Here is a 20,453-nt window from a genome sequence, read left to right on the forward strand (position 1 = left end):
TTGTGGCGACAGAAACAGGTATTTTAAGACAAAACATGATCTTCTCCAGACCCTGACCAAGTGTTTTTTGTGCCTGAACCAGACCACGGAGAGTTTCAACATATCTGTGGTTGGCAGAAAAGTACGGTTTGTTCTCGTGACTGGGTTGAAGTATTTCGTATTTCCTGTGTGTGTCTCAGGAGCGGCAGCTGTGAGGTTCACGTCTGTTTTTGTCCCCTTTTGTTGTCTTCTTCCTGGGACCGTCAGTCCCCTGCGTCCCGCCGTGTCCTGGCTGAGAGTCTCTCTGCACTGTACTCTCAGTCTTTGCATATTTCATCTCCCCCTCTCTCTCTTTTCCATCTTTCACTCTCACCTGTTCTCCCTCCCGTTCTCAGGCTCCTTTGCCTCCCTCCCTGTATTGTTGGCACTGCTAACAGGCTTTTTTTCGAAGTGGCCTTCAGAAGCAGCTGGATCGCCGCCGGGAGCCTTTGGAGACCTGCCAGGCCGTCATATGCCCCTCTCCACTTTATCCTCCTCTGCCTGCCCACCTCTGCTTCTCCTCCTCTACACATTTTAATCTCTTTTTTTTTCTCTATGCCTCCATTCATCCTTCCTCCCTCTCTCCCTCTCTCCCGGCCTACTTCTTCACTTATCTCCTCTCCTCACTCTTCCGCATCTCTTCGCTCGTCGGCCTCACATCTTTTCATCTCTGCTGCTCTTCTCCTTCAGAATCTATCGTGCAGTAAAAATCACTGTTCAATCTCTCCTCAACATTATGCTGTCAGAAACAAAATTGGGATTTCATGCAGCTGAACCATTTTAGCTCTCTACTATTTGTTCTCTGGCCGACTGTATTACTTTACAAAATGCCAGAGTCGTCCAGCAGTAAAAAAAAAAGTAACGTTTTGAATCTGCTCCAGAGTTTTGGACACATGAGGACCTCGACCTCTTTCAATTCACAAAATATTCTCACATTTTTTCTTAAAAGACACAAAATAAATCATCTTATCTACGAAATCCCAAGTCTTGTTTCTGAACCAACCTCTCCGTCTTGCTCTGTTGAGAACAGCACTTCTTAAAGTTGAACCAGACAACTCCCCCCTCGTGTTTTCACGTGGTATCATTGTTGGCACCGCAAAGACAGCCGGAGTGCTTTCCGTTTTCCTTCCAAGTGAAAACCAACAAACGGGACGGAGAGCGAGTGCCTTTATTCACTTTGTCTGCAACAGAGATGTGAAAGCGAAAAAGAAATGGTGCCACGCTGCCAGCCCGACTGTCAGCCTTCATTTTCCGGGGAGATTTTAATGTCCGGTGGCAGAAAAAATAACACAGCGAAAAGAGGTTTATAGGGAACAAATGTAAATCCAGACTGTGTCATAATTCTCAACGCTGTTCAATCAACATCGATTCTTCTGCGTTCTGCTGTTTCAGATGAGATTAAATCATTTCTAAGGTTTCTCCGCTTGGGCTTGGAGACTCTTTTTAGCTAAAAGCCTACAGAATTAGGTGGGTACATAGACTTTGGATCCTATATTTCCTAAGACGCAATGCAATGCTTTCATTCAGTCAGTTCAGTGGAGACAACATAGTGAAGAAAAGGTTTATATTTGATATGCAACATTGACGTACGATGGGACCTGGATACGGCGTCACATGTATGAGAGCTGTTCAGTGGCGCATGAAGCCAAAAACTGTCGTACTTCCCGGGTAAAAGATCTTACACCCTGATCTTCCCCCACAGATCGTGCACACAGAAACCTGGGTAACTTCCGGTTTGGCTCCTGACTAACGTTGTTTGTGAACAACGAATGTATGTGATGCTAAAAAAAAATGTGCCACCATTTTACAGTTCACAATGTAAGCTTATGGGTAAAAATCTCTTTCGATTACGTGACGCTGTAATTACATGGTTTGGCTGTTATGCACTCTTGCTCTGGGTTTAACCTTTTCGGCCACATGGTTCAAAATAAACAATTAAATAAGAGACTGTCACTGCTGAACGACCCGTCAGCTGCTGGTCTGTGTGAAACTGAAAGAAAAGAAACGTAACACAGCACTGACATGAAATTTGAGCATTCTGACGTTGTTTGTGTCTCCTGCCCTGAGTTATTTTGTGAAATTAGTACATGAAGATGTTTTCTGATGCGAGTTCAGAAAGAGTCCACCGCTGGTTAAATCTCCTCTTTTTAAAATGTAACACTTAATTTAGCTCCACTGATGGAAACGCACTGGTCTTCAGGGGTTTTCAGGCAGCTGTTTACTCCAGGAGTGAGCAGATAAAAAGCATCAGTCTGATGAGTGAACCTGCAACTCATGCAGAAGATTCTGGCAGCTCCTGTATCGTGGTGCAATCGGCGCATCAGTGTGTGTTTCCTAACGCAACGTCTGGTAATCAGCGATCTCAGGCAAACACACAGTCTGTCGTTCAGCGTCTCGTCTTTCAGGTGTGTTTTTCTCTTCTCTCTTTGCCAGATTCCTTCTCAACTCTCCTCTTCCCGTCTCTTTCACCTTCCCCACACACTCGTCCTCTTGTTATTTCTTGTATTTCCACTCTTTCCCACTCTCCCGTCTGCACCTTTCTTCAGAATCATTAGCATGCTAACGCCAGACAGTCACACAGGTAATAGTTTTCCATCCCTCTATAAATTATTTTTAAGGCGCCTCTGAGCGAAGAATTTAATCTCAAACTTTTAAAAAATACATATTCATTTCCAGAATGCTTTTTAAAAAATGTGGAAACCGATGAAATATGAAGCAGGTCCTCGCTGGAAAACACAGGAGCGCTCACTCGACTTCCTCAAACAGCAACGCTTTAAACAAGTCAGGAACATGGCTGCTTCAGGGCATGTGTACACTCATGCACAAGCAGAAAAAAAAAAAAACGCAGACATGCCGGATGAATATTAAATCTAACAGTGACTCGTCAAATTAAGTCCCGGGGGAGAATCCTGTTTCCAAGTTTTAGGAAAAAGTAAACTACTAAAGAAATGTGAGCACATCGCCGTGTCTCAGCAGCTGCATGTCTGCAGCTCATCTCGGATGCATTAAGCTAAAAAAAAAAATTAAACCCAAAACATCATTTACATAGAAATGCAAATGGGAACACCTGGCTGACAGTTTGCATATGAAAAGCATGGTTTCAGTCTGTCACTATGTATTCTGATCAAGTCCTAAAATCGAGATCACAGAAAAACTGAAACCAGGTTGTTTGCAGATACAGCACCTGTAACCCAACCACCGGCTGGATGAGGACACACCAGCAGGCCGACTGTTGTTGTTGTTTCTTGGCTAACTCAACTACCGACCGTCGGTAGGAGACGCAATGAAGAGTCTCTTATTGCTGAAACTTTTGGTTACATTTTATGGTGTAACAACCTTTTTTGTTAGGCTCTAGTTACATTAGGTTAGGGTTAGGACAAGATCCTGTTTTAGCTCAAAATACCAGGTGCGTAAAACTCTTCGTCAGATGTATAAACCTGGGCCTACGCCTGATTCTGATTCTGGTTTTGGTAGCTTGTGCAAGAGCTTTATTTGCAGTCCATCAATTATCCATTAGTGGATGTAGAAATGTGCTTAAACATCAGTTTGTATATAGGTCGTTTTTTCCGTTTATCATTGAGAACAGCAAAGTAGAATAAATACAACTGACTGTATCTGATCAGCGAGGGTCTCCAGCAGCACGATGAAGTTTATAAATGTCTCTGAGTGACATTCGCCAGGTTCATCACCACCAACATGCCCTCATTAACGTGATATGACGTGATATTGTTGAACATATATATAGTTTGCAGAAATGTAAAATAGCAACAGTTTGTTCTGGTGCCTGTGTCGACCCTACAGCCCTCTCTCTGACATTTTTGCAGCAGTTTCAGGACCTCTCGTTACTGCCTGTTTTGTTTTGAGTTAGAAATCGTTGCTCCACGTGTACAGGTTCTGGCCACGCTACCATCTGATGCGTAATCTTTTTTTTTCTGTGTTTTGTGGATGATGTTTGAAGACAGACTGATCTCTGAACTCCACATTCACACACTCCTCAGGACACGGACAAATCCTGCGATGAACTCGGGGGCTCAGCTGACCCGAACCTGACCTGCATCTTTGTCCTCAAGCTGAAAATAATCCAAACCAGCCTCCTGCTCCTGCAGCAGGAGTGACGATAAGCAACCAAACAAAAGCCACGACACACTGAGATGCTGCTACACAATGATGAGTACACGTACTCTGCAGCTGGCAGGTCTGCCACCAAACCTTTCATTCTTATTAAAGTTGTTCTTTTTGATTTTTTCACAGTCTGTTGGCACAAAAAGTACAACGTGTACGAGCCGACAAGTCTCGAGCTCAATGACAGCACGTGTTATTGTTCCTGGCTCAGCGTCTCTTTGTGCCTCTATTTGATTTCATAGAGCCATTTTCTGTTTTCTTGCCGTAGGAAGCACCTGTAAAAATCAGTTTAATCGCTCTGGCAACATGCTGTTACGTGCCAGATTATAGCTGACTGCTCTGTGCCTTTGTATTTATTTGTACCAGTGAAACAGAGCCAGCAGAAAGACGACCGTCTCTCACGACACGCCGAGGCAGATGCTGTGTCGGCCTGAGCTCAGGAGAGACACCTGTGTTTTTCTGCCCCGCTTCACTTAGTTAAAACACTGCATCACCTGCAGTGGAAAGTGACTCACACCTTTGCTTAAGTACTGTAATCAAGTGTGTGTATATATGTATGTGTATGTATGTAATTGCAAAATGTTGTTTTCCTCCACTACGTTTATCTCACAGCGATAGTAACTTAAACCTATAGAAACTTCTCTGCAATATTCAGCCGTTCAAGGCAGATTCTGGTAATAATAGACCCGGGTCGTTCAGACGATGTCTATTTAGGAGCCATTCACTAAAAAAGTAAGAAAAGGCTTTTACGTCATCATCTGTAGACATCTCTTCAACTTCAATTATAGACATCTACAGCTTCATGTGGTTCAAAATTAAATAAAAGATCTCCGGCCTCGACCTCAGTACATCCAGCTACATGTTCTTATTTGCTGTAATTGAATTGAAAAGACCTCATTGACTGAGTCCAATCCTGAATCCTTTATTGAATACCATGTTTTGGTGATCCAACCTTGAAGCTGTCCTCTGTCCTCTGTCCTTTGTTAAAAATAAACTCTGGCTCCTCTGAACATTCGACAGAGATATTGAATTGATGTGTTTTTCTGGATTCTTCATTGTGGCCGTGGACTCCAAGTGCCGTACTGTCTCTCTAATAACTAATATCAATAAACTTACAGACATGAACCATCTTCTCATATTTGCTGTCACTACTTTATAATAAACATGAAGCTCCTCTTTATGGAGTTCTCTGTCCTGATTGGATAAGGTGGCCAGGGGTACCAGAAAAGGAGAGACCACCTTACTGACCAAACACCAAAATATATCACCTACAGCTGCTTTAAAGTATCAGACATTACATTTATTTGAGTATTTAAAGTAATTTAAATAAAGTTTCAAACATGCAAGTAAAAGCGAACTGATCTGATTTGGGTGTTTTTTTTTGTTTTTTTTTTAAATTGGATTTCGATAATTTAAATTATTTTAAAAATGTGCTGTTGGCTCTGTACTCATTAAAGTAAAATCACCTCAAAATGTTAAAGAAGCACGTGTACAGTGCATTCATCCCTGTTAAAGAGAGTACGAAGGAGTTACGTCTGGCAGACGGTCGTGTGTGAAGCAAACGTACAGCAGCTTTTCTCGGGGAATACTTTCTGTTTACTTCCATTTGGACTCGAAGTGTTTGGGACGACTCGTGTTAAAGGATAATGCTGGATAAACGAGTATATCACTGCCAACCAAAATCCCATAAACCACCGAAATCAGCAATGAATTGATGCCTCTCACAAGTATTGTGTGTATCCAAAGCCTCATAAATCTTCCTCCTCTGCGCTGTAGAGCTCTATTGTTGTCCAAAACTAAATTAAAAACACATCAGTGAGCCGCACTGGTGCACCGGGTGACTTGCTCCTCGCAGTGATAACACACGCTGTAGTTTGTTTTGACTCAAACACACACACACACACACACACACACACACACACACACACACACACACACACACACACACACACACACACACACACACACACACACACACACACAGTCCTGCTGTCACAAATACTCAAAATGTGGATTAATCCGCAGCTGAAAGTAGTCCCAAACAAACAAAGCACTATTTAATGCACACTCAATGTGCACTCACACTCAGCAGCTGACATGCAGTATAAGGAACAAACACACACATCAAACCAAACTACATTCATGCACGGATTTAAAAAAGTGAAACACACACTCACCTCAGTGTATGAGTGTGCTGATTCGGAGGTTCTGACAGGGTCCGGGGGATTTGCTCTAATCACCTGAAATGAGGAGGTAGAAAGATACGGTCAGCATGTGAAGGATGGGCCGGCCTCTAAGCTGATCATCGCCTCCCAGGCCCGTATTATTATTTCCCAAGTTTCTCCAATTAGGCAGTGCTGATGTGGGATCAGCTCGTAGATCTCCCGCAGTCATCACATCCAGTGCAGAGGGGGGAAAAGGTAAAACCGGGATGAGCCGAGGGACCGGATCAGCAGAAAATTCCTCGAAAATCCTCCTCGAACAAACAAAGCTCCACGGAGCTCTGGAGGTCGTTTCAACTCTCCGAGCCCTCGTTTGACTTAAAGTTGTGCTGTGTGGACTTTAAGTTGTGTTTTTATGGTAAATCAGGTTTAAGTTGGGCCGTTTAGCAACGCTGCAGCCGGCATTATTAAAAAAGTAAGACAACAATTCATCACCTGTAGTGACTGCACTGTGTTTATGCTGCTATAGAAGAGCCATTAGAAGAGTAAAGCTCCAACACTGTTTATTAAGACTTTAAAGGAAGAGTCCACCCAAAATTACAAAAATTCGGCTGTTATCTACATTTCAGTTGAAAGTCAGGTGAAGTTTCCTCGTCTCCTAAACAACTGAAGTAGCTCAGGACTTGTTTTAAACTATAAAAAACAACATAAATACCCGACAAAATGTCTGCGTACAATTGTTCGGCGTAATCCAAGTCTCCGGAAATCCCAGATCGAACTGCAAAAACAATAGTGTTACGAGCTCAGCCGTAGATCAAGGGTGTAAATGAAGTTTTTCTAAATAATTTGATTATGCTGAAAGAGATGTGAAGCCATTTTATGTTGTGTTTTTTTGGTTGTTTTTCATTTTAAAACAAGTCACCATCTATTTCAGTTGCATAGGAGAATGCTGAATTGCTGTTTGCTGCTCCAGAAATGTTTTATGAACTTCACTCGGCTTTCAAGAGGCCACGCGGCCAAGTACGTAATGACCAAATATTCAGTGTTGGGTGAACTTATCCTTTAACTGTGTCACCGGCTCTAATATTCAGGACGTCTCATCTCGTGAGCAGCTAACGTGATGGTGTGAAGTCGAGAATAAAGGTCACGACGGACATGTTGTGATGGATCGCTGTGTTCTGGACTCATTTTGACATTTGATATCGTGGAATCTCACAAACACTGACGTCGGACCTCGGACACCATAAAACCAATAAAAGCTGTTTAGACTAAACAAAAAGACTTTGATAGTGTCGTTACAGCTGGTCTGTTCACAGCCAACAGCATTAGATAATAAATGAAGCACATCAGTGACTTACATCAACAGTCAGTCCAAACAAAAAACAGGTTTACATTCCTCTGTTCAAGGTAAATATGAAATGAAACTCCTGTAATGTATCGGTGTGTATGAAGACAGACACAGTGACAGCTGGTGTGCGTACACCAGATTCTGTCCGTCAGGGAGCTTTGAATCAGATTGTTACTTTTTTTTGTTGTTCCACTGCAGCATTTTTTTTAAATCACAAAATACTAAAATCAAACCCAATATGCTCACACGCTGGTTTCTCTTCATTCCCAGCAAATCAACAATTAATTCCTCAGATCCACTTTGTTTGAACCGACTTTGTTTGAGCATCCAGTCGCGCTGCAGGAGAACACCACCGAGTAATAACGTTACTTTACTGAGGGTCGAGATCATTTGGAGTTGCTGTATGGAAAATATGTGGGTCAGACGTGAGCGTAAAGTGTGCTGCTGTTTACTTTACTCGATATTTCAATGGATGCACAGTAAAAACTCACATCATCACAGGACAGTTAACACGTTGTTGAAATACAGGATGAAGTTCATCTTTTTATTTTTTGTTTATTCATCAAGGGGTGAGAACCTGAGGGATGAATTTAATAATAATTGTTAAAATGTCTGGCTCTTCCCCACTCCTCTGCTTGTTATATACATTTATATATGTATATAAATTCAGCTATAAATCAAACATTGTTAACAAATGTAATAATAAATCAAGGTGACAGGTTGTGCATTAGCAGCGCTATAAAAAGATGCAAAGCTGACGGCTGCCAGAACATTTTCCATCAGCAGTGTCGGTGTGCGGAGCCGTTATTGACACGGTGACACACCTGGACCGAGTGTTTAATGACCGCCTTTTAGCTCGAGGGGAATAAAACCACCGTTAGAGGAATTAGCGGCTCAGCAGAGCGAAGCCACGCAACATATGGAGGTTTAAAAATGTGGACGAGTCAGCAGCTTTTACTTAACGGCAACTCGTGAAAACGCTTTGTATGTGATACTTACTGAGGGTGAACAGTGGAGAACAGTGTGAGTGTGTGTGTGACGACATCACAGACGATGCTCTTATCAATGCACCTTCAAGACCAGAACCACAGCTTTTGCAGCAGCGGCTCGATGCAGTGAGTTGTAATTAACAGTCGTTCGAGGCGACCAGAACACACAGCTAATGTAAATCTAGCACAAATAGCCTCTGTGTGGGCTCTGCACTAATTAATTCAGAACCAATTAAGAACAAAATGTTCATTTAACCTTTGAGTCAGGCAAACATACAGACTGACTCGCAGACAAACAGCAACTCATATCCTCTTTGTTCCCGCACAAAGGGAGAGCGACGGCGCCGAGGAGGAAAGTTTCTCCACTTCCGTGTCTGAAGTAATTAAACACAGATACTAGAGACGATGACATCATCGCGTCGCTAAACAGGTATTTTTCTGACTCGATTTATAAGATGAGCTGCAGCAGCTGCCACATCCAGAGTAACAATAGGACCATGACCATCAGTTGTGATGTTACCAATCATCATAATTTCCTGTCGTACATGAACTATTTGTTGTTTCTGGTTGTGAAGATGCAGACAAGTGACACAAAAGTCTCACATTTACCAACAATAATTACTGCTGAAGACAGCACAAGGTATTTCCCTGATGTTCTGCATGAAAGTGGGGGGAATGTTTTGCAACATGTGACGAAAGTAAAAACTTTTTTTACTTTCTCCTGCAAAAAGAAACAAGTGAAACATACAAGACAGATCAGCACAGCAGAGGCTGTTGCATCCAGGTCTGTTGCAATTTGCTGAAAAACATCAAGGCGAGGTCGATTAAATACGCACGGTTAGTGGTAACATTAGTGTAACATGACAGATGCTTTAACCAGGAGTTCACCGATTATTTCTACTCAAAAACTGGCTCATATTCAGTCTCACCCACTTTTCAACCAGCTAAAATGCTAAATTACAACATCAACGTGTCACAAAACACAAAGTTGTTCACTCATTTTGATAATTGTAATATTGTAGGTTAAAAGACGATGTCAATTATCAATGTCAAAATGTGGTCCACATGAAATCGTAATTTATGAGCTGCTGAACAAGAAGCTTCCAGGAAATCGTGATTGGATTCTCAAAATGTGAAACATTGTGTGCAAGTTTTCTTCAAAATATTAAGATTTGCGCTTTGAACTCCCACAATTTCATTGCAAACAACACGCAACAACATGCATCACAATGTTTAGAAAAGCTGCTGTGAACCAGACACGTGAGGCTGCAACAATCCCTGAAACATGGTTGGGAAGACCAGCCACATGTGGATCCTTGGTCAGAGAAGGTGACGGGGCATCGAGCCGCTTCAGCCACTATACGAGCCCGTCAGCGCTCTTCATCCTCGTGATGCAGCGAGCGAGCTGACCTCGTCCTCCCTAATTTAATTACATCTCCATCTTTACAGAAACTCGCTCTTCACTCCCCACATGTGGCTCACCGCCGTCCTGCTGAGACCGACACTCCTGCTGATGTCACTTTTGTTAATCATATCTTTTCTACTCTACGTGGCGAGCACAAGAATACAGCAGCCATTACACAGGCCGCCGCCCAATTAGAGCAGGAATGTGAATTAATGAGCAGGTCGGGGCGGGTTAATGAAGGGCGGCGCTGATCTGCTGAGGGCTGAAATTAAAAACTGTATCGTCCGTCCGAATAAAGTTTCAGAGAGACAGCTGCTCCCTCTGACTCGTTCCTATCATGTTAGTGCTGTCGAGTGTTTGTTAAACCATCATGCAGCGCTCGGCGGCTGCGGTCGAGCGGTGACTCGTCATACTGTATTTTACAGGCTGCTCAGCGACGCTGCGGGGCATCGCCTCCTGACTTCATTTTCACTGTTTCATGAAAATAAAGATAACAATAAAGAGGAAATTGAAGAGAAATGACAAAGTTATGTTTGGAATAAAAACTAATGAATGTGTTTATTGGAGAATTTTATGGGTTTTACAAGTAATCTAATGCTTGTTTATCAGTTTAGGGGAGAAATTATCCCCAGAAGATCATTTATTATCCTGAAAATACACTGCATGAAATCATGATCCTCACAAGTGTTTCTATTACTGAATTCCTCTGAAACTGGAGTTTCCCGGGACCACGACACGGTTGCAAAACCTGTAATTACCTTTTTGCACCTCAGGAGATCGTCGCTTCAAAGTGTTGTTGCAGCTGAATATTTTTGCATGAGCAGGTGTTTCATTTTGCGGTGAAAGGTAACGTGTCTGTTCTTGTGAATATCTTTGTGCAGATTAACGACACACGACTTGGGACTGTGTGTGCTGTATGTGCTCTCAGTGTTAGCAGTTAATAATTTAGACGAGTGTAACTGTCCAGCAGTCAGAGAGACGTCACTTACATGATTTACTCTAGTTTCTCGTAATTAAACACGCTTAATGTGTGATCTTCACTGTGAGGGATGACTGACGCCGAACAGAAGCAAACTGAACTCATGAACACATCATTAAACCACAAACTCAACATTCCTCTCCTTCCGCTGAGATACATTCAAGTATCTCGCTGCAGCTCTGATAAACACACGGTATGCTACCTGCACAGCACCAAAGAGCAGACAGACATAGTTAGATACATAGCTGGTGAGTTGGTGGGGACCAAAACAAAGCTGAAAGGAGAGCAAACATTGAATTTACCAGCCTGTACTACTCAGAAGTGTATCCATTAACATCTATTACAGTGATCGCAGAACGTCAGAAACGCAGAAAAATGAGCTAAACGAGAAAATGTGTTTGATTTCTTCTCACATTTTCACACAAAAATGAATCCTGGTTGGCTCAAAGGTCTTCTTCGAGTCTTTTTTCAACCTCCGTACACATCCTGCACCTTTGTGCTGTGGTTCTGCAAGTCAACCAGACTTTACCAATGAGAGACGCCTACTTTCTAACCTCAGTGACATGTTCTTTAAAAAACACCCACTCTCCTGTTGTGCTAACAGCCAGCTTCAAGTTATTTGTATATTAAAATAGCAAGTCAAATTACATCTGAAGCTGCTAAAAGTCCAAGGTTGAGCTGAGAAGTTCTGCCGAGCATGTTATACCTGCGTGAGTCTGCAGATAAGTATTAAGTAGTTTGTCTTTGGACGATCAAAATAATCCTTAGGTGCACGTGTCCACATGTGCCAAACCCTGGTTAGGAAACCTGAGCAGATAAACTGGAAAACAATACAAATCCTCAGACAAACATCTGCATTACAGAAACAAACCTGCAAACCTAACAAGCTAAAAAGAGAGAATATTATCAGCGGGAGACTGTGTGTCTGCAGGGGAGGATGTGATTCTAACTGACAGACAATTGTTTAACAGAAAAAAAGTCAAATTCACACTCTTTGGGGAAAATGAAGACTTCAATTTCCCGAGCCGCCTGCAGAAGCAGCAGCTGGCGGCGCACAGGGGCTCAAACGGACTCAGAAAACTCTGAACACTGCAAACATCCTGCGAGAGCCGGGGCTGAGAAATGAGCTACTGCAAACCAATCAAGCTGCACTGAACCAACACACTCTGAGCTTTTCAAGAGGAGATGAGAGGCGATCATGTCTGCAGCACACACATGAAAGGACACCTGATATCAGAGATGGGAAAAGGCAATGAGCAAAGACCCGCTCGTCTTTTTTTTTTTCTCTTTTCTCTTTATGTTTTTAGACTTCAGTTTCTTTTCTCTCTGCAGGAGGCAAATCAAAACCCTGAAATGAGAATTACACCAGTGACGGGTGATGGATGCTGCAGGACGGTTCACAGACCTCGCCCTCGACACCAGAAGAGGATATTCATTTCTCATTTTCATGATGACTGACTTTATTAATTACTGAAAGAAGGCAGAAAGGGTGCATTAAACTAATGAATACTTGTGGATGAAATAAGATTGGCTTGATTACCCCTCCATACTGTCCCAGAGGTCTGTGGCAAAAGACAAAAGACACGTCATAAATAGGAAAAGGAGCGTCTGGAAAAAGGAAGAAGGAAAGGAGAGAATAACAGGAAATGAAAGAAAGAAATAGGAAGGAAATGGAAAGAAATGATGGAAAGCAGTCTGAAAACAACAGAGAGGAAATGAAAACGTATTGTCTGCCTCAACTGATGCATGCATAAAAGTGTCTATGTCAGCTTCGATGACACTTCCTTTGTTTTCACGTCTGCCCTTATTTCCTCATCGTGTGTTTTCACTCTCTTTCTTACTCCAGCACTTGCGCCTCATTTGCCTCCCATCATCCCCCCTCATCGTCGCTTTGCTCAGATTTCCAGCCCTGTTACGCCATCACACATTTTCCCATCTGTTCTCTCCATCCAAACCTTTATTTCTCTCTCCATCCATCTCTTAATTTTCTAGGTCACTCTCCATCTCTCCCTCTCTGCCTCGTCTTTCTCTCTCTCACTCCATCCATCTCTCTCCGGCTCAGAGAGATTAAATTGGAGGCAGAAGTCGCGTTAATGGCCATCAGCTCATCCTGTGCAGGCATTTCCTCGTCTGTGCCGCCTACCTGCTTAATTAGTGGAGAGGCAAACCTCCGGCAATGAACCCGGCACTAACTGCACACACACAGCTGTACTACAGTACGTCCTTATAAAGGACCTTGTGTTATATTCATTTCCTATACAGTCATACTTTATAATATTTCCAGATGAATAATTTAAGCTTAGCAGCTTTTTATTGAGTGGAACGTAGAATAAATGTGCTGTGTTTCCTTCACTGTACCCAGGCACACTGAGAACAGCATCATGAGGTGCGTCACACTGCTGCTTCGTTACGATTGGAGGATCAAATGACCGTTTGGAGAGAGATAGACTTCCTCAGGTTGGTGAGACGTGCACCATGTATGACAGTTATCATCATCATCATGCTATTTTGGCATCAAACTCAAAGTAGGATAAAACTGTAAGAAATGAGGCCATTAGTTTTAGTTTAAGACGCGAGGGAAAGACAATAAATGTGACGCTTATGCTACGAAACACTCGAAGAAGAGAACAAAGCAAAGAGAGAACAAAAAGAAAGGAGTGTGGTGATGTTTAGAGGAGGGTGCTGACTGTAAAACGACGACAATGATTACAGCAGCTGTAATTAATGTATGACAGTCCATCTACTGTAATAGTGACATACTACAGACTGGATCAGATTATTGGACTGACCAACCATCATGTCAACATTGCTATACGCAAATGATACAGTTAATGTTTCTCCTAAACAGACGAACATGGTAATAAGGATGATATAATATGATCCTCAACATCTGTATCCTCTCAGACACGCTGAAGTGAGAACTGAGAGCAGAGACAATCACTACCGATTCCCAAAATATGTCCTCTTATGTTGCAGATGGTTAAAACATACATCTTAAAGATGACTGCTGCTGCGCCTCACAACACAATACATGCATGTGAGTTTCCAGACACTATGGACCTGAGCCTGTGATCCACCTTTGTCCTCACTCTGACAGTCTAAAGTTTAGGTCCTCACCAAAATAGGAACAAAACACACAGCTGCAAACCCTCAAATCCAGCAGGCTTCCACTTGTATCTTCTCATTAGTCCACAGTGGGTGAGTTATTAACAGCCGACACCCTCACACACTTTACAGCCTATTAATGTGTAGAACATCTGATAGATATGCCCGTAGTATGTTTATCATCCTTCATCGAGTAGTTTGAGCTATATTTATCCTTTGATTATTTTATCATGCGTGGGGACATACATGATGCAGTGTGTTGTAGAGCTGAAAAGACTAAATCCACCTCCCCTCTGTGACGGGTTTAAAGGCCAACGACCTGCTCAAAACATCTTGAAGTTTTATAAAAGCTCAAATTGAAGGATTAAACCTCGTCAAAAGAGTGAAAGGCAAAGGTTTAGACGTGCTTTGTCATGATGACATTGATTGAATAGACAAATAACGAAAATGAAATGAAAAGTTGGTAAATAAGAGCTCAGGGGGTGAAATGTTTTGTTCAGAGGAACAGAAGTGTTCGGTGGTTCAGGCGGGGATGTCACATTACTTTGCTTTTTTAATTTCCAGTGTGACACGAGCCTTGACGCGTCACATTCTGCTAAATATTGTTTTCAACACCAGAATCACTTTTTCTTTCAAACCGCAGACATTTCGACATTGAGTGTTGGATCTGGTTGGATTGAAATAAAATGCAGCTGCTACTGACAATGTGCTTCTTAAAATAAAAATGTGCCGCATCTCACTTCTGCTTAATAATATAGAATTAAGGGGGAAGTTCTGACAAAGTCTTTTGTGGCTCCAGAATGGAGCTGTGAAAAATGTGATAATTTGCCTAAAGCTGGTCTTTAAGTCTTAAAATGAAAAAAAAAAAAAATGAAATGTGGTGGTGTGAAGTTAATTTATCAGACCTGCTTCTCATCTCTGCTGCAGGCTAGCAGCTCAAAGCTACCAGCATAACACACTGAATCTCTGACCATGATGTTGGCAGTTAGAGTTGCATTGTGGGTAATCTAGGCACGAAGTGTTGACAGGGGAGACAAATGCATGGAATAAAAAACAATAAGTGAGTCCAAACTACGCCTCCTCCAAACCACGCCCACTTGTACAGTAGCTCTGATAACTGAGGAGGACATTAGATGAAAGTAGATCGAAAATAAATTGAAAATGTTATTAAAGGTTGCAGTTTTAGCAACCATGAGCAAAAGAAATAATGATAACCTAGTCTAGGTGTTTGAAGCAGGACAATATGACTTTCATCACAAATCAAGAGGTCTAATCAAAGATAAATGCAAACATAAGGTGGATCAGGAAAGCTGAATAAATGATGAGCAATCACAGTGTTTACCGCCATGTCCATGACTTTTATTGTGAAAGGAGTCCTTATGTGCTGCAGCTGCAGCGCGATACTGAACACTTGAAAAAGACTTTTACTGCATTTATTTTGAAACTTTTTCTTTTATTTGTTCATCACAAGGCTGACAGTGTTACTGGGGCCATGCTGAATCGTTGTTAGGAGGGTTGATCTGCTGTGAGACCGTCCTGATGCTAACATTTGTTGTTGTAATTGGTCGTATTTTTAGCTGGTGGTGTTGTACTCCTTCTGAATACCTGGACTCTGTCTGCAAACACTGAACAGAACTGAGCCCCACACCCTGACGACGTCCCCTGCACAGGCACCGCGGGAGCACACGGTGGTACATGTGTGTGATCGTGTAAATCCTGAGCCATCAGTGAGGCTCCTGTGTGTGAAGACAGGAATAATAAACCTTCCTGGGTCCTTCAGCTCTCACAGCTCTGATGACTTATTACCAGCTGTATCAAAGCTGAACACTGCGCTACAGCTCCGCAGAGAGGAGGCTTGACTGGGTTTATGACCGCATTGTGTGTGTGTCTGTGTGTCTGTGTGTGTGTGAGTGTGTGCCTGTGAGCCTTCCTCTGCACGTGTCTGAAGAGAAACGAGGGAAACACAGAAATCACAATAACACAATTTCACCAATCCTCTGCTTCTCCTGGCTCTTAACCGCCTGCTCCACCTCATCATTGTGACTCCACACGCGCGCGCACACACACACACACACACACACACACACACACACACACACACACACACACACACACACACACACACACACACACACACACACACACACCATGTAGCATGGACAGAGAGCGTGCTGTGCCTTGGACATGCGAGAGAAAAAAAAAGCCATGACTTCAGTTTTCCCTTGACCTTTAGCTGGAAATGGAAACGCCCATTAAAGACCATTTCAACATTTTAATGATTGTGTGTTTGTCGGGCTGCATGTGTGTTTACGTGTTTGTGCACGAGTGGGGTGATTCGGAGTCCAACCGACTTTCCCTGCAAAAGGTCCCGTGTCTTTTCCCCGGAGGTAAAACCATGTGATGGCTTGTCTACACTGGACTATAATACCACAACCGAGGATCTTCTCGTGGAGGCCTTCCAGATTTTGTTGCCATTCTCTACACAAGATTGTTTTTCTTGATATAAACAAGACTAAACTCCGTCCCTTCAGCTGCCCCTAAACCCCTCAATGTTCATTCATTACCACAGTGCTGGAGAGAGGCACAATGTACTGACATGAAGGGTTTTATCTCTTTGTAAACATGAATGTTTACAGCAAATGTTGTGGCAATCTGTCTATTAGATAATAAAATGTCCGGTTATCCTCAGAGCATCCAAAATGACCCGATAGATTTTCAGATGATCTGTGTATGAGTAGAAACTTTGAGATGTAGACGACAACCGAAGGGAAATGGCGAGATGCAGTAAAGTGCGATGTCCTTGGGAGTCTCAGTCAAGATCCAGAAGGTGTAGGACGGACAGACCGACCAACATCGTGTGCATGAGAAGTACACCTCATCACAAATCAAAAGGTCAGGCCGCAACAGGGAAACATCCTCTGACTGCTAAATGACATGCCTTGTTTGACTTCTGCTGGCGGTTCATGGTCGATACTGGGAAAGATTTTTTAACTTTAACAGTAACAAAAACGGATACAACAAAACCCAGTAGTGAGAGAGAACTCCATCGTCCAAATGAGAATCTGCCTCGCACCAACGCCGCAAACAAAAGACACACGCAGTGCAGAAAACAACAAGCTAACAGCTGCTGCAATCTCACTAAACACAGCCTGCGTTCACACGTCTGTTCGCTTGATTATAAGTTCTAATAGAGCGTTCGTCTGAGTTTGACAACCTTGAAAAGGAGCAGTCATTTTTGCAGAATCAATCTGAAATTGAAGAGGAGACGTCGAGGAGCTGTCGTTTCAACAGCATTTAAAGGACGATATCAATGTGAAGTATGTATGTACGCTAGACTTCTGAAGCACCCTCACTTTTATCTTTCTGCGTGTCTTATGGTTTTGCTCTTTCGGGTTACGATGAGTCACAGCCACCACAACTAGTTTCTCAGCATTTGTCGCATGTTGAATTTTAAAATTCTCATGACTGATTTCATTTAGTCATGAGTTTGATGTACATATCTAAATTGAAATTCAATTTATTTATTCATTCAAACCTTTATTTAGGACTCTGAGCATCGACAGAGACATCAAGCAAACAAACAAAAGCAAACCAGATTAAAATAGAAATAAAAACATATGAAAAATGCATATTTTTAATAGGGAATCCGCTAATTTGTGCCCCAGCACACTTTCTAAATTGAACCTACCCTGTTGTAGGAACAATAATTCATCAGTCCATCATCAGGTGCCCCCTGAGCCACTGCCCCTGGTTCAATAATCTGTGCTTGTAGTCTGGTTAGCTTTAGGCAACAAAACCCAACTTGGTTGGGAGTTCAGAAAAGAGCAAGTTTTTGCTTGAAACCCCGGCCTCGGTCGCCATAACACATGGCTGGAAAATGCTCGGAGGTCTCCTTAAAAGTATCCAGCGGTTTCACACTTAGAAATGTTGAATGCGGTCTTGAACAGTGGTCGCTGGCTTGGCCGCCTCCTCGCCTGCAACTCCACCACCATTCCCTCAACCTCTCGATACGACAGTCAAGTCATACACGTGTAATTAAAACGTGATACGACAATGATACGACATGTCAGTGGTACGTAGCCTGTGACATGCACAGATGTGAACACATCAGTGGTTTACAGAGATGTTACTTGACCTGGCAGCTGGGCCGACTGTACCTGGTGAAACAGAAAGGAACTGTATCGTACTGAGACTGAGTCCAGAAGGTTAAACTTAGCAGAGAGGCGGGTAATCCATCATTGCTGCTTGTCAGTTTAACCTCGGCGTTGGCATTGATCCAGTGTATACGTGTGTTTGTGCATGTGCGCACATATAAGGTAGGTGTGTTATCAACCGTAACATGACTAGAAAGGCAAATAAATAAATAAAAATAAAATGACGTGTGTGCTAACAGCAAAGGTTAAACACAACGATTTGACAAAAAGATTAACCTCAAAGCTCCTCAAGCTTCTCACACACAAACACAGACTCACGGGCTCATGAGTCAGCGGCGGCTGGCAGTTTGATAGCTTCTAATCTGCTCTGAATAGACATTGACAGACAGAGATAGACGGACCGGGGGGAGGGAAGGAATGTTAAAACTGAGATAGGATGAGTTTAGGGCTGGAAAGATAATGAGGGAAAATGAAATGATGAGCTGAGGGCAGAGAGAGAGAGAGAGACATACAGCGGAGTGACCAGAGCGCACAAAAAGAATAAGCTTCAGGAGATTAAGGCAAAAAAAAAAAAAGCTGCAGCTCTCCCTCACTATTCAAAACTCCCAATCCCTGCATAGCATTGTGGGAAAGTTACAGTATGCGAGCGTGAGGGTAGATGAGAAAACCTTCCTCCTCCTCTAGTGACCTTTAAGATGTACCGCCGTTCTCTTCTGATCTAGTGTGACATTTTCCTGTCGGTGAGCATCTGTTCACTATGAAACCGGAGAGAATCTGAAGCTCGCAGGCTCGACCCAGCTGATATACAGCAGGTCGGCAGGTACACAGGCAGCGTACTCACCATCTGCAAGTGAGGAGACTCAATGCTAAAGTGTGTGTATGGATAGGCAGGAACTAAAGAGTTTGAAACAATGTTGAGTCCTTTCTGTTAATTTGTGCATTATAAACTTCTTTATTAATGTGTTGCACTCGTAGCTTCACAAAACTGCTCCATCCAGATCATACAGCATATAGCTTCTTTAATATTCAACTGTCTAAAGCTGAGCTGTAGTCAACCTCATATAATTGCTGGTCACTGCCAGCAGTGCTGTTGTTGCAGTTAATGTCCCGTAAATGCTACTGCTATACTGATGCTTCTCAGTGCTTTGCAGGAGCTATGCATCGGTCAGTACCTCTACTGCTGCTGTTAAAAACTGTTCCTACCGCCAACTTTTTGATGCTTCTAGCTGCTCGCTGGTGCCATCTACTGCTCTCGCTACTGCCACTATTACAGCTATTAGCGATTGTTTGCAAAGAAGTACACTGTTGCCGAGCTCAGACCTACAGAAGTTTAGGGCAAATTTGCAGGTCAGTACCAATGTTGAGCCTAGATTATCTGATAATGTGGAGGTCTTACAGTTCCAGTCTTAAACCTCCTGAACTGCTCACAGACTTGCAGGAGGTTTCGTTTCATTTTGTTGGTTGGTTTGTCAGCAGGGTTTTCACAAAAACTACTGAACAGATTTCAACAACACTTAGATAGAGAATGGGTCTCGGTCAAGAATAGACCCCATTAACTTTTGGTGCAGATCTAAATAAATGGATTGATCCAGGTTATAGGACAAGATAGAGCATTTTTGTTAATTTCTCAGGGAATAATGCATGATAAAGGGAACTGTTGGGCCTCGATAGAGATATGTGCTTAACCGAGTGCCATTCTAGTTTCAAACATGTTTTAAATTTAGGAGTTAAAATTTGTATGAGTCATTACTTGCCGAGCTTGACAAGTGAGTGAGACATCCAAGAGCTGGTTAACATAAAAGCTCTTGAGGTTAATGTAAGATAGCATTCGACTGCTGACAGAAACTTAAAATCTCACTTCCAGTTCTCGCTGAAGAACTGACAGTCCCTCCACTGCATCTCCCCGTTCATCCAGACTCGTCTAGCTTTTTGTTTCTTATAGAGAAATAACCCGGTCATACTGTAAAATTTAGTTTGAGGGCAAGATTTTACACCGACTCTGCTCTTTGGTCATCTCAACTGTGTGCACAGTCCAAAACTCAAAGGCTCGGTCAAAAATATGTTACCTGGTCTCTAAGGCTGGGAACATCCTCTGGCCTTGTGTCTTTTTTTCTCACCTTTTAGTACGTTTCATTTCATTCCTGACGATGACAGACTCAGAACATCTCCAG

At 42.7% G+C, this 20,453-nt stretch overlaps 1 protein-coding gene across 4 annotated transcripts in view; it reads right to left on the reverse strand.

Moving 5' to 3' along the window:
- sgcd (sarcoglycan, delta (dystrophin-associated glycoprotein)) overlaps nucleotides 1–20,453 on the reverse strand; it is a 301,763-nt gene that overhangs the window by 171,358 nt on the left and 109,952 nt on the right. For all 4 annotated transcript variants that reach the window (XM_084373505.1, XM_084373503.1, XM_084373504.1 and 1 more), the window contains exon 3: nucleotides 6,318–6,380. The gene's annotated coding sequence lies outside the window, so the exon portion shown is untranslated. The remainder of the gene's footprint in view (nucleotides 1–6,317; nucleotides 6,381–20,453) is intronic.

Source organism: Pagrus pagrus (genome assembly GCF_965226575.1).
Source record: "Pagrus pagrus genome assembly, chromosome: 14".
NCBI lineage: Eukaryota > Metazoa > Chordata > Actinopteri > Spariformes > Sparidae > Pagrus > Pagrus pagrus.